The sequence below is a fragment of the Castor canadensis genome, chromosome 14, assembly GCF_047511655.1.
Source record: "Castor canadensis chromosome 14, mCasCan1.hap1v2, whole genome shotgun sequence".
Classification (NCBI taxonomy): domain Eukaryota; kingdom Metazoa; phylum Chordata; class Mammalia; order Rodentia; family Castoridae; genus Castor; species Castor canadensis.
Window position 1 is genome coordinate 25,350,151 of NC_133399.1, and position 13,362 is coordinate 25,363,512.

Consider the following 13,362-nt stretch of genomic DNA (forward strand, 5'->3'; position numbering starts at 1 on the left):
GTCTTATGTGGGGAGTGAGTGGGGGGTTGAGCCGGCATCCTGTGCACTGGTGGGAGTCAGGCTTGGAGGGATCCTCACCCTGGTGGAAGCCACTCAATAGAGGGAGCCAGATTTGGACACAGGAAACGAAATACACAGGGGAGACCTTCCTTGTCATTGAAGGGGAGGGAGGTGTCCTGAGCAGGGAATGCATGTGGAGCGGGGGCGGGGTCTTGGGCAGCTCTGCACTGGATGTGCTTGTGTCCAGCAAGGGTGTGTGGGGCAGCCTCATATGCCCATGAGGGAGGCTCCTGGTGGAGGGAGTGGCTTTGAGAACGGGAAGGGGGAGAGGTGCAATCGTGCCAGGGCTCTTTTCTGATGGTGCAGTGTGTTACTTGTGGAGCGTGCTTGAGGGTGGGGCATGGTATTGCACAGGTGCACATGGGGATCCTCAAGTGAATTTGAGGGAGCACACGGTGGAAGGGATGCTGGTTTGGTACACAGGGGAAGGTGTGTGTGCTCATTGGGACGGAGCTGTATCTTTTTTTGGTGAAAGGGGGTGGAACCGATTCCTGTACTCTGCAGGGAGTCAGGACTTGCAGGGAACCTCAGCCTGGTTTGAGATGCCCGGTAATGATAGGTGAGGTGGAGACCTGTGCCCGCAGTGTTGGGGGTGGGCGGCATTCTGAGAAGGAAACATAAGTGTGTGTAGGGCGGGGTCTTGCGGGAGTCCACATGGAATGGGCTGGTGTCCTCCAAGTGTCCAAAGGCAGGGACAGACTCATGTGAGATGAGGGAACCTCTCTGATGAGGGAGCTGGTTTGGAACACAGAATAAGGGGAGGAGCACAATCGTCCATGAGAGTCCCTGAGGTTGAGGAGGTGTCCTGCACAGGCTGCAGTTGAGGTGGAGTGGTGTTTTAAGTGGAGCACTAGAGGGGTTGGTGGAGGCACCCTATGCACTGGAGGGTGCTAAGGCTGAAAAAGAGCCTCGCTGGTGAAAGGCAAGCCTTGGAGGGAGCCAAGGCCAGATGAGAGACTCCCTGTGGAGGGAGCCATGCAGTAGTGGGAACCAGCTTTGGGGACGGGGGAAGAGAGGTGAGGTGGAGACCTAAGCAGGCATGGGTGGGCATGGGGTGTTGTCATGAGCAGGGAGCATGGGTGGGAGTTGGGCAAGGGATGGGCTGGTGTCATGGGTGGTCAGGCTCATGTGCATGTTAAGGAATCAATAGGTAGAGGGAGATGGTTTGGGGCAAGGGAAGGGGAAGGGTGGCATCTGCACTGAAGGGTGCAGAGTGGTAGATGATGTCCCCAGGCTTCTGGAGTCTGGGATGGAGAGAACAGGTTAGGGCATGGAAATGGAATTGTGAGGTGGCATCCTGAGTGGGATATTCCTGTGTCCTGCTAGGGTACATGAGGCAGCCTCATGTGCCCATGAGGGAGTCTAGAGGTGAAAGGAGCAATTTGGGGCACAGGGGAAGGGAGAGGGACACAATCCTGCCTGGGTTCTCTTTCTGATGGGGTGGTGTCTTACATGAGGAGCACATGGGGGAGTGGGGTGGAGTCCTATGCAGGGAACATGTGGGAGAGGTGCTATCCTGTGTGCTGGAGGGAGCCTTGCCCTGGTGGGAGCCTTGTAGTAGTGGAGCCAGCTTTGGACACTGGAAGAGAGGTGAGGTGGAGACCTATGGGGAATGTGTGGGCTTGGACCAGAGTCATGAGCAGGGTCCTCATGTGGGAGTGGGGCTGAGACCTGCCTACACCTGTGGGCTGGAGGCAGTGACATCCTGTGCACTGAAGGGATCAGGAAGTGGGAGAAGGCTTAGGATACGGAGATGGGTCTGTGGGGTATGGCCGCAGGGGAAGCCATGGAGTGGGGTGGCATCTTACATGGGAAGCAACTGGGGGGTCAGGGCAGCATCCAATGGGGGGAGCTTGTGGGAATGGCAGCCTCGTGTGCCCTGGAGAAAACCAAACCTTGGAGAGAGCCTTGCCCTGGAGGGAACCAAGCAGTAGTCTCAGCCAGCTGTAGGCACAGGGGAAGAGAGGTGAGGTGGAAACCTGCAGGGTCATGAGTGGAGGTGGGGCACCGTCGAGCTGGGAGCACCTGTAGGGGTGGGGCAGGGTCTTCAATGGGTGCATGAGGGTTTGGACCTATGTCCTTCAAGGTTGGGAGACAGTCCATGTGCACATGAGGGAGCCTGTTTGGACACAGGGGAAGGGAGGTGGGTTGAGGTCCTGTATAGGAGCACTATGGGGCAGTGTTGCTCTTTGAACTCAAGGGTGCCATGTGGAGGTTGGTGTCCTGTGGCACTAGGAGCTGGGAATGGAGGCAGCAGCGGGCTTAGGGCATGGGGACTGGACTGTGGGGAAGTGTCTTGCAGGGGAAGTGCATATGGGGAAGGGGTGGTGTCCTGTATTGAGGATGGGGATTTCAGCAGTGTCCTTTAGGAGGAAGGTGTCCTGTGCTGAAAGGGCCCAGCGAATGTGGGGGTTGGGGAATGTTCTGAGGGAGCACACATGGGGATGGGTAGATGTCCTGCGAGGGAGGGAGCCCGAGTAGGGTAGTATTGTGTTTGAGTGAGGGAGCTACTCAAGTGGGTTAAGTTGTTTTGGGAACAAGTTGTTTGGGAAGAGGTAGGGATAGTCCTGCTGTGGCACACGTTGGGGTGGGGCAGCGAACTGCATGGGTGCACATGAATACGGGCAGGTATTCTGCGAGGGTGGGGGCAGTTTCATGTGTGCATGAGGGAGCCACGTGTTAGAGGGAGTTGTTGGTTTGGCACAGGGGAAGGGGGAAGGGTGGCATCCAGCCTGGGTGTCCTTGGGGATGGGCTGGTGTTGTGAGGGAAAGGGGGATCAGCATCATGTATGCATGAGGGAGCAGCTACATATTGGAAGATGGTTTTGGGCACCAGGGAAGAGGGAGGGGCGGTTCTGTACAGGAGCACCCAGGAGCAGTGGCATTCTGTGTGCTGGAGGGAGCTGGGCTCTGGCTGCTTCCCTTGGCCCTGGCAGCTGGGGGTGGAGGAAGTGGGCTGAGGGCATGTGGATGGGACTGTGCAGCAGCTTCCTGTACTGTGGCAGGATGTGTGAACAGTGTCCTTTAGGAGGGAGGGTCCTGTGCTGGGCGGTACAGGTGTACCTGGGGATGTGCGGGTGTCCTGTGGTGGGGGATGCACTGTCATGTTTGCATGAGGGAAACACGCTAGAGGGGAGAGTCAGGTTTGGCCTAGTGGATGGTGTAGGGGCAGCATGTTGCTGGGGTGCACATGGGGATGGGGAGGCATCATGGTTGGTCTCCTGTGCGGATGGGTCAGTGTCCTGCCAGGGTGCTAGGGGCAGCCTCGTGAGTGTGAGGGAACCTCTAGGAAGATAGTTGGGGCTCAGAAGAAAGAGCAGAGGGCAATCCGGAGTGGGTGCCCTAGCGAGTGGAGAAGTCTTGCAAAGGTGCTCTTTGTGATGGAGCATTATATTCCCTGGGGAGTTCATGAGGGTTGGGGTGGGGTCCTATGCAGGGATTTGTGTGAGACATCCTGTGCAATGGAGGGAGACAAGCATTGAAGGAAGCCTAACACTTGTGGGAGCCACACTGTGGAGGGAACCTTGCCTATTTGTACATCACGGGAATCCAGCCAGGGCCTCCCTGAAGTGCTCGTGACCTTAAAGACGGATCTTTCTTCTCATAGATGGACACGCATTGCCCTCCAGAACTGCTGGGAATTCTCTCTGCGACATCATGAATGTCATCTTTCCAATTTTAGGGTAGTTGTCTTCCTGCAATGAAAGTGACCTCAATGGAAGTGATGGCAGATGCTCCAAGAAGAAAAGGCTGCAAGGTGGAAACTGCAGAAAAAGTCACAAGTTTCAGTTGTACAGGTGGGTCTTGTTTTCCTTTTCCCTGAAGTGGCTGTTTAAAACTGCATTTTGAAAGTAGAGCACACTGTTTAAATCATAACTTTCTTGGACTTTCTACTGACATTCCAGGTGAAATGTGGTTTGGGGCAAAGGTTTCTAACACTGCTTTCCCAAACAGTTTGTGTGTTACTGTCACATTCCTGATGGGAAGGCAGAAGTAGGAAGGAACATTGTGTATAGTTGCTTACTCTTTTTTATTACTGAGTGAAATTCCATGTTATGGGTATAGTACACTTAGTTTAGCTATTCACTTGTAAGTTGACATTTAGTTTGTTTGCATTTCTTAGAAATACAGATGCTGATTTGGTGGTAAGTAATAGTTCCATTTTCCCTTGGATACATACGAATAGAATCCCTTGGTGATTTGATAGGCCCAAGTTTATAATTGTCACCACCTGCCAAACTTATGTGTGTGTACCAGATTACGTCCCTGTAAGGGAAGTGAGTGTTTTCAGTTGCTTTAAATTCACTGTCCTAGCAATGCCAGTTGGTGTATGGTGGTATACATTGGTTTTTCATACTTTCATTTTCCATGTGACTATAGATACCCAGCATTCATTCATGAGTTCAGTAGAACTCTTTTGGGGTCCAGACAGAAAGCAAAGAACAAAATTTCTCCCACTTTTCTTTTTTTTGACTCTACTTGGGTTTGAAATAAGGGCCTACACGTTGAACCACTTTACCAGCCCTTTCTTGTGATTTTTTTTTCTTTTATTATTATATTCATATGTGCATACAATGTTTGGGTCATTTCTCTCCCCTTGCCCCCACCCCTTCCCTTACCCCTACACACTCCCTCCCTTACCCCACCAACCCTCACTACCAGGCAGAAACTATTTTACCTTTATCTCTAGTTTTGTTGAAGAGAGAGTATAAGCAATAATACGAAGGACCAGGGGTTATTGCTAGTTGAGATAAGGACAGCTATACAGGGAGTTGACTCACATTGCTTTCCTGTACATGTATGTTACCTTCTAAGTTAATTCTTCTCAAACTAACCTTTTCTGTAGTTCCTGGTCACCTTCTCCTGTTGGCCTCAGTTGCTTTAATGTATTTGCTTTAAACACCACCAACAGGTGTTGGCAAGGATGCGGGCAAAAAGGAACCCTCTTACACTGTTGGTGGGAATGTAGACTAGTACAACCACTCTGGAAAAAAATTTGGAGGCTACTTAAAAAGCTAGACATCAATCTACCATTTGATCCAGTAATACCACTCTTGGGGATATACCCAAGACTGTTACTCCAGAGGCACCTGCACACCCATGTTTATTGTGGCACTATTCACAATAGCCAAGTTATGGAAACAGCCAAGATGCCCCAGCACTGACGAATGGATTAAGAAAATGTGGTATCTATACACAATGGAATTCTATGCAGCCATGAAGAAGAACGAAATGTTATCATTCGCTGGTAAATGGATGGAACTGGAGAACATCATTCTGAGTGAGGTTAGCCTGGCCCAAAAGACCAAAAATCGTATGTTCTCCCTCATATGTGGACATTAGATCAAGGGTAAACACAACAATGGGATTGGACTTTGAGCACATGATAAAAGCGAGAGCACACAAGGGAGGGGTGAGGATAGGTAAGACACCTAAAAAGTTAACTAGCATTTGTTGCCCTCAACGCAGAGAAACTAAAGCAGATACCTTAAAAGCAACTGAGGCCAATAGGAAAAGGGGAACAGGTACTAGAGAAAAGGTTAGTTCAAGAAGAATTAACCTAGAAGGTAACACCCATGCTCAGGAAATCAATGTGAGTCAATGCCCTGTATAGCTATCCTTATCTCAACCAGCAAAAACCCTTGTTCCTTCCTATTATTGCTTATACTCTCTCCACAACAAAATTAGAAATAAGGGCAAAATAGTTTCTGCTGGGTATTGAGGGGGGGAGAGGGAAGGGACGGAGTGGGTGGTAAGGGAGGGGGTGGGGGCAGGGGGGAGAAATGAACCAAGCCTTGTATGCACATATGAATAATAAAAGAAAAAGGAAAAAAATAAATAAATAAATAAAGTATCTGCTTTAGTTTCTCTTCGTTGAGGGCAACAAATGCTATCTAGTTTTTTGGGTGTTTTACCTATCCTCATACCTTCCTTGTGTGTTCTCACTTTATCATGTGATCAAAGTCCAATCCCCTTGTTGTGTTCGCCCTTGATCTAATGTCTGCATATGAGGGAGAGCATAGGACTTTTGGTCTTTGGGGCCAGGCTAACCTCACTCAGAATGATGTTCTCCAGTTCCATCCATTTACCTGCGGATGATAACATTTCATTCTTCTTCATGGCTGCATAAAATTCCATTGTGTATAGATACTACATTTTCTTAATCCATTCATCAGTAGTGGGGCTTCTTGGCTGTTTCCATAACTTGGCTATTGTGGATAGTGCTGCGATAAACATGGGTGTGCAGGTGCCTCTGGAGTAACCTGTGTCATACTCTTTTGGGTATATCCCCAAGAGTGGTATTGCTGGATGCTATGGTAGATCAATGTTTAGATTTTTTAAGAAGCGTCCAAATTTTTTTCCAGAGTGGTTGTACTAGTTTACATTCCTACCAGCAGTATAAGAGGGTTCTTTTTCCCCACATCCTCACCAACACCTGTTGTTAGTGGTGTTGCTAAAGATGGCTACTCTAATGGGGGTGAAGTGGAATATTAGTGTGGTTTTAATTTGCATTTCCTTTATTGCTAGGGATGGTGAGCATTTTTTCATGTGTTTTTTGGCCATTTGAATTTCTTCTTTTGAGAAAGTTCTGTTTAGTTCACTTGCCCATTTCTTTATTGGTTCACTAATTTTGGGAGAATTTAGTTTTTGAGTTCCCTATATATTATGGTTATCAGTCCTTTTTCTGATGTGTAGCTGGCAAATGTTTTCTCCCACTCTTTGGGTGGTGTCTTCAGTTTAGAGACCCATTTCTTTTGTTGAGCAGAAGCTTTTTAGTTTTATGAAGGCCCATTTATCTATGCTATCTCTTAGTTGCTGAGCTGCTGGGGTTCCATTGAGAAAGTTCTTGCCTGTACCTATTAATTCCAAGGTATTTCCTACTCTTTCCTGTACCAGCTTTAGAGTTCGGGGTCTGATATTAAGATCCTTGATCCATTTTGAGTTAATATTGGTATAGGGTGATATACATGGATCTAGTTTCAGTTTTTTGCAGACTGCTAACCAGTTTTCCCAGCAGTTTTTGTTGAAGAGGCTGTCTTTTCTCTATCATATATTTTTACCGCCTTTATCAAAGACAAGTTGGTTATAGTTGTGTGGCTTCATATCTGGGTCCTCTATTCTGTTCCACTGGTCTTCATGTCTGTTTTTGTGCCAGTACCATGCTGTTTTTATTGTTATTGCTTTGTAATATAATTTGAAGTCAGGTATCGTGATACCTCCTGCATTGTTCTTTGTACTGAGTATTGCCTTGGCTATTCATGGCCTCATGTGTTTCCAAATAAATTTAACGGTAGACTTTTCAATCTCTTTGATGAATGTCATTGGGATTTTGATTGGAATTGCATTAAACATGTAGATTACTTTTGGGAGTATAGACATTTTTACTATGTTGATTCTACCAATCCATGAGCATGGGAGATCACTCCATGTTCTATAGTCTTCCTCAGTCTCTTTCTTCAGTTTTCCTTGTAGAGGTCATTTACATCCTTTGTTAAGTTTACACCTAGGTATTTGATTTTTTTTCAGGCTATTGTAAATGGAATTGTTTTCATACATTCTTTCTCAGTTTGTTCATTATTAGTGTATGAAAATGCTAATGATTTTTCTATGTTGATTTTATATACTGCTGCCTTGCTATAGATATTGATGGTGTCTAGGAGCTTTTGAATAGAGTTTTTTGAGTCTTTACGGTGTAGGATCATATTGTTTGTGAATAGAGATATTTTGACAGTTTTTTACCTATCTGTATTCCTTTTATTCCTTCTCCTTCCCTAATTGCTCTGGCTAGGAATTCCAGTACTATGGTGAATAGGAGTGGAGATAGTGGGCATCCTTGTCTCGTTCCTGATTTTAGAGGGAATGGTTTCAGCTTTTCACCGTTAAGTATAATGCTGGCTGTAGGTTTGTCATATATAGCTTTTATAATGTTGAGGTACTTTCCTTCTATTCCTAGTTTTCTTACAGCTTTTATCATGAAATGGTGTTGGATCTTATCAAAGGCTTTTTCTGCATTTATTGAGATATTCAAGTGGTTTTTCTCTTTTTTCTGTTAATGTGGTTTATTATGTTATTGATTTTTGTATGTTGAACCATGCTTGCATTCCTGGAATGAAACCTACTTGGTCAGGGTGAATGATTTGTTTTTCTTTTATTATTCATATGTGCATACAACGTTTGGGTCATTTCTCCCCCTGCCCCCACCCACTACACCCCCTCCCCCTCCCCCCACCTCCTCAATACCCAGCAGAAACTATTTTGCCCTTATTTCTAATTTTGTTGTAGAGAGAGTATAAGCAATAATAGGTAGGAACAAGGGTTTTTGCTGGTTGAGATAAGGATAGCTATACAGGGCATTGACTCACATTGATTTCCTGAGCATGGGTGTTACCTTCTAGGTTAATTCTTTTTGATCTAACCTTTTCTCTAGTTCCTGGTCCCCTTTTCCTGTTGGCCTCAGTTTCTTCTAAGGTATCTGCTTTAGTTTCTCTGCATTAAGGGCAACAAATGCTAGCTAATTTTTTAGATATCTTACCTATCCTCACCCCTCCCTTGTGTGCTCTCGCTTTTATCATGTGCTCAAAGTCCAATCCCATTGTTGTGTTTGCCCTTGATCTAATGTCCACATATGAGGGAGAACATACGATTTTTGGTCTTTTGGGCCAGGCTAACCTCACTCAGAATGGTGTTCTCCAGTTCCATCCATTTACCAGCGAATGATAACATTTCGTTCTTCTTCATGGCTGCATAAAATTCCATTGTGTATAGATACCACATTTTCTTAATCCATTCGTCAGTGCTGGGGCATCTTGGCTGTTTCCATAACTTGGCTATTGTGAATAGTGCCACAATAAACATGGATGTGCTGGTGCCTCTGGAGTAACAGTCTTTTGGGTATATCCCCAAGAGTGGTATTGCTGGATCAAATGGTAGATCGATGTCTAGCTTTTTAAGTAGCCTCCAAATTTTTTTCCAGAGTGGTTGTACTAGTTTACAGGTGAATGATTTTTTGATGTGTTGTTGAATTCGGTTTGCCATTTTATTGAGGATTTTTGCATCACTGTTCATTAAGGCGATTGGCCTGTAGTTCTCCTTTTTGAAGGTGTCTTTGCCTGGTTTTGGGATAAGTGTAATACTGGCTTCATAAAATGTGTTACACAGTTTTCCTTCCCTTTCTATTTTGTGGAACAGTTTAAGGAGGGTTGGTATCAGTTCTTCCTTAAAGGTCTAATAGAATTCAGCAGAGAATCAATCCATCAGGTCCTGGACTTTTCTTTTTAGGGAGACTCTTGATTTCTGCTTCAATTTCATTTTGTGTTCTAGATCTATTCAGGTGATTAAAGTCTTCTTGGTTCCATTTTGGATGATCATAAGTATCTAGAATCTGTCCATTTCGTTAAGATTTTCGAATTTATTTGAATATAGGTTCTCCAAGTAGTCTCTGATGATTTCCTGGACTTCCATGGTGTTTCTTGTTCCCTCCCTTTTTGCATTCCTGATTCTACAAATTTGGGTTTTTTTCTCTCCTCATTTTAGTCAGGTTTGCCAGGGGTCTGTCTATCTTGTTTATTTTTTCAAAGAACCAGCTTTTTGTTTCATTAATTCTTTGTATGGTTTTTTTGGTTTCTATTTCATTGATTTCAGCTCTTATTTGTATTATTTCTCTCCTTCTATTTGTTTTGGGATTTGCTTGTTCTTGTTTTTCTAGGAGTTTGAGATGTAGCATTAGGTCATTGATTTGAGATCTCTCAGTCTTTTTAATATATGCACTCATGGCTATAAACTTTCCTCTCAGGACTGCCTTTGCTGTTTCCCACAGGTTCGGGTTGGTTGTGTTTCATTTTCATTGACTTCCAGGAACTTTTTAATTTCCTCTTTTATTTCATCAATGACCCATTGTTCATTAGGCAATGAGTTATTCAGTGTCCAGTTGTTTGCATGTTTTTTGTCTTCATTTTTGTTGTTGAGTGCTAGTTTTATTGCATTGTTTTCAGATAGAATGCATGGTATAATTTCTTTTTTCTTGTATTTGCTGGGGCTTGCTTTGTGCCCTCGGATATGATCTTATTTTGGAGAAGGTTCTGTGGGCTGCTGAGAAGAATGAATATTGTGGAGAAGTTGGATGAAATGTTCTGTAGACATCAACTAGGCCCATTTGATCTATGGTATAGTTTAGATCTAGGATTTCTTTATTGAATTTTTGTTTGGATGACTTATCTATTGATGACAGCGGGGTGTTAAAGTCTCCCACATCCACTGTGTTGGAGTTAATATATGCTTTTTGTTCCTTCAGGGTATGTTTGATGAATTTGGGTGTGTTGACATTGGGTGCATATAGATTGATAATTGTTATTTCCTTTTGATCTGTTTCCCCTTTTATTGGTATGGAATGTCCTTTATCTCATTTGATCAATGTAGGTTTGAAGTCTTCTTTGTCAGATAAGTATTGCTAAGTATAAGTATAAGTACTGCTGTATTTGGGGGCCACTGGCTTAGTAAATCTTCTTCCAGCCTTTCATCCTAAGCATATGCTTATTTCTATTGTGAGATTGGTCTCCTGTAAGCAACAAATTGTTGGATCTTCCTTTTTAATCCAGTTCGTCAAACGGTGCCTTTTGGTGGGGGAGTTAAATCCATTAAGATTAAGGGTTAGTACTGATAGGTATGTGGTGATTCCTGTCATTTAGTTGTCTTAGTTGTTTGAAGGTTTGAATGTGTGTACCTAAATCAATGTTACTCTCTACTTTCTTGTGTTTTCTTTTCCTGTAGTTTGGTACTGCCTGCCCTTCATGATTATCTTGGGTTTCACTTTCTGTGTACAGAATCCCTTGAAGAATCTTTTGTAATGGTGGCTTTGTGGTCACATACTGTTTTTGTTTCTGCTTATCATGGAAGACTTTTATTGCCCCATCTATTTGAATGATAGTTTTGCTGGGTAGAGTATCCTAAGGTTGAAGTTATTTTCATTCAATGCCCAGAAGACCTCACCCCAAGCTCTTCTTGCTTTTAATGTTTCTGTTGAGAAGTCTGCTGTGATTTTGATGGGTTTACCCATCAAAAATCTCTCTTACAGCCTTCAGTATTCTTCCTCCAGTCTCTTTCCTTGTTGTTTTAATGATCATATGCCGTGGGGTAGTTCTATTTTGGTCAGGTCTCTTTGGTGTTCTGGAGGCCTCGTGCACCTGTATGGGCATAGATTTCTCTAAATTTGGGAAATTTTCTGTTATTATTATTTTGTTGAATATATTACACATTCTCTTTGCTTGCACCTCTTCTCCTTCTTCAATGCCCATGATTCTCAGGTTTGGTCTTTTGATGGAGTCAGTGAGTTCTTGCATTTTCTGTTCACAGGTCTTGAGTTGTTTAACTAATAGACTTCAGTTTTTCCTTTAATTACCATTTCATCTTCAAGTTCTAAGATTCTGTCTTCTGCTTGTTCTATTCTGGATTGGCCTTCCATTTTGTTTTGCATTTCTGTTTCATTCTTTTCTCTGAGGTTTTCCATATCCTGAGTCTCTTTCTCTTTAATAGTGTCTATTTTCGTTCTTTGTATCACTTTGGTGTTTATACAGTGCTTCTGTTGTTTCTTTTATTGGATCTTGTGCTTTCTCAAATTCTCTATTTTTGTTGTCTTGGAATTTCTTGGGTGTCTCCTGTACATTTTGGTTGACCATATCCAGTATCATCTCTATAAAATTCTCATTGATTACTTTCAGGATTTCTTCTTTCAGATTGTTCTTGTGGGCTTCTTTGGGTTCTTTGGCATAGTTTATCTTTGTTTTGTTGGGTCTGGATCTGAGTATCTGTTTTCTTCATTTCCCTCTGGTTCGTGTACTAATTTGTTGCTGGGGGGAAACTGGTTTCCCTCTTTTTTCCGTCTTCCCATCTTTGCCCTTGCTATTGTTACTGTCCCTGTACTGTGTGCAATTAAGTATTTTCTAGCTTATAATAATAACAATGGTGATACCTGGAATGGAAGGGTGAGAGGAGAGGGAAAGCAAAGAAGGTAAAGAAAAAGGGAAAAGCAAACAACCAAGTAAAAAAAACAAAACAAACAACAAAAAAAGAAACCAGTCTCAAAGCAATAAACAGGGAGAGATAGTGTACTAATCAACAGTAAGCTAAACAGGCATTAGAGAGACAAGGAGAGGTTTAAAAAAAATTCTCAAGTTCTAATGCAATAAAGTTTCAGTCTTAATAATTTTGGTGTTAGTCCCTCAGCCTCCAATCCTGGAGATATTGTCTCAGAAGTAGTTCTGTCATCTCAGCAAAGGGGGAAAAAAACCCAACAAACCAAAACAAATCAAAAAAACAAAACACAAGAAAATATCCCAAGTTCAAATGCAGCAGAGTTTCAATAAGTCTTTCAGTGTTTGGTTGTGTAGTTCAGTCGTCTCATCAAAGGAAGAGAAAAGGAAAAAAAAGAAGGGTCTGGAGACAGTTCTATTTACGTCTATCTGAGGCTGAGGGCGCCCCACCCTCTTTGCTACGTGTCATGTCTTTTTTTGTTGTTCTTTATTCAGTTTGGTTTTTTTTTTCTCTTTTTCTCTGGGTGGGGGTCAGTCTTTCCAGGGGGCTATGATGATCTGGCCCAGGGTTGTTTGTGTGAGTACCGTATGCCACTTAGCTCACCTTGTGGAGTGCTTCTATCGAGCCAGTAGAAGCTGGCGACTGGCGGCGCGGGAGCCCTCCTGGTTTCTCTGTTTACTGTGGAGTGGGGATGCTATGCGTGGGCTTGGGGTGTGGAAGAATAGGGGTTTTGCCTCTTCTCCGTGGTTTTTCCTGCAAGGTGTATCTCCAGCATCTCTCCAAGATTTTATTTTAGGAAGCTCACTTTCTGCTTCCTTCCTCTAGTCACCATCTTGGAATCTCTCTGTGATTTTTTTTTGAGATAGATTCTCACAAACAGCTTGCCTGGGCTTGCTTTGCAATGTGATCCTCCTAATCTCTGCCTCTTCCTCTCCCCTGTCTCCAGTCACCCAAATTTGTCATCATGTTGTATCTTTATTAAGGCCAGATCCTATATCTGTCCCTTTTTGCTACTGTGGCTCTGTAACTCAATTAAAAGTCAGGTATTTTGATACCACCAACAGTGCTTTAATCATTTATGATACTTTTGATTACCCACTGTCTTTTGTGCTTCACAGATGAACTTTAGAATTGACTTTTCCATTTCTGTAAAACATGACAGTAGAATTTCATGGCAATGTCATTGTCTCTGTAGATTGCTTTTACTACTATATCCATTTTAACAATAGTTATTCTGTCCAACAGTGAAGGTCATAGTTCTTTGCCTTTTGTAGG

General features: G+C 43.7%; 1 long non-coding RNA gene across 2 annotated transcripts in view; it reads left to right on the plus strand.

Moving 5' to 3' along the window:
* The window catches only part of LOC141416370 (uncharacterized), a 46,180-nt gene that overhangs the window by 24,782 nt on the left and 8,036 nt on the right, over window positions 1-13,362 (plus strand). For both annotated transcript variants that reach the window (XR_012441113.1, XR_012441112.1), the window contains exon 3: window positions 3,743-3,857. This is a non-coding gene — a long non-coding RNA (uncharacterized lncRNA). The remainder of the gene's footprint in view (window positions 1-3,742; window positions 3,858-13,362) is intronic.